Genomic DNA, 1,376 nt, shown 5'->3' with positions numbered 1-1,376 from the left:
TTTTGCGATTTGGGGCATGCTCACATAAGAAATCAGCATGGTTATCAAGCCACCAGGTCCAGGACTTAAATGACACAGTTGGACATGTGTGATCTAGTTACCCTTAACCACCACACCATTGGCTGCTCTATTCTCATGTTTAATGGTTACTCTTTTATTATGTTTTGGTGGTTTGTACTAAATTTGAGGTCTTGTCTTCACAGTCACAGATTCTTTCTTCTGCATGGTCAATTTTGCTGTTAATATATTTGACACAGATTTTTATATCATTGCATCACATTGTATTCATCATCTCCAGAAATTCAGTATTATTCTTTTTTTAAAGATGTCTATCTCTTTACAGAGATCCTCCTTCATGCCATGAAATGCTATTCTCTTCTCATGGAACTGTTTTCTCTTGCATCTTAGTGAGTTTTGTTATGATGAGTATTCTCAATTCTTTTTTTGACATTTCTGTGAATTTCTGTATTGTATCCATCATTTGTGAGGTGTTATGTTGCTATGGGGGAGACATACTACCTTCTTTTTTTCATATTTCTTTGTGTCTCTGCATTGACTACTAGGGATTTGGTAGATTCTGTAATGCCAGGGCGCTAGGTAGCACTAAATCCTATGTGTGCAACTGTCAATGTGGTCCAGGAGAGAACATTTGCCAGATATCTCTTTCAGATCGGGTTGGGGATTGCCTGGTCTGTGTATGAGACCTAGTAATGGAACGGCTCTTCAGACCTACTTGAAGACCTGACAACATGGCCGAGGAGGGAGCAGAGGCAAGTCCATATATGAGACCCAGGATGGGGGTCCTGAGCAGCCTGTGTATAACACCCAAGAGTGGCATCTCTCTTAAGTTCTGAATGTACTCTGGAAAGGCAATGGGCGAAAGAAGGACAGGATAGCCCTCAGGACCTGAGACTAGGCCTTGCAAAATATTCCAGGAGAGAACAGGGAAGAGTTGTGTGTTTTAGACCGAAGCTAGTCTTACATGCCCTGCCTCTAATATCTGGGAGCAGGCCACCCTTCATCCTGGCAAGGAGTCCAGGAAGGACCACAGGCAAGTCTATGAGACAGAAGAAATGGCCCTGCATGGCTTGCACAGGATACACAAAAGCAGAGGAACTACCTATGTGCAGATGTGTCCCTGGGAAAGTCATTTAAGAAAGGCCAAAGGTGGGCCAGGAAGTGATATGGTGGTTAGGGTGCTGGACTCCCACATGGCTGACCATGATTCAAATTCTGGACCTGGCGGCTTGCTTTCTCACATTTCCTTTCTCTATCTCTGTCTCTCTCTAGTCAAATTAAAGAAAATAATGATAGTGAGTAAAAATAAATAATTCTAAAAAAAAGAAGAAGAAGAAAGAAAGACCATAGGTAACCTA

The sequence above is a fragment of the Tupaia chinensis genome, unplaced genomic scaffold, assembly GCF_000334495.1.
Source record: "Tupaia chinensis unplaced genomic scaffold, TupChi_1.0 Scaffold150006_1, whole genome shotgun sequence".
NCBI lineage: Eukaryota > Metazoa > Chordata > Mammalia > Scandentia > Tupaiidae > Tupaia > Tupaia belangeri.
The sequence above is the reverse complement of the archived record's forward strand: the minus strand, read 5'-3'. Positions refer to the sequence as shown.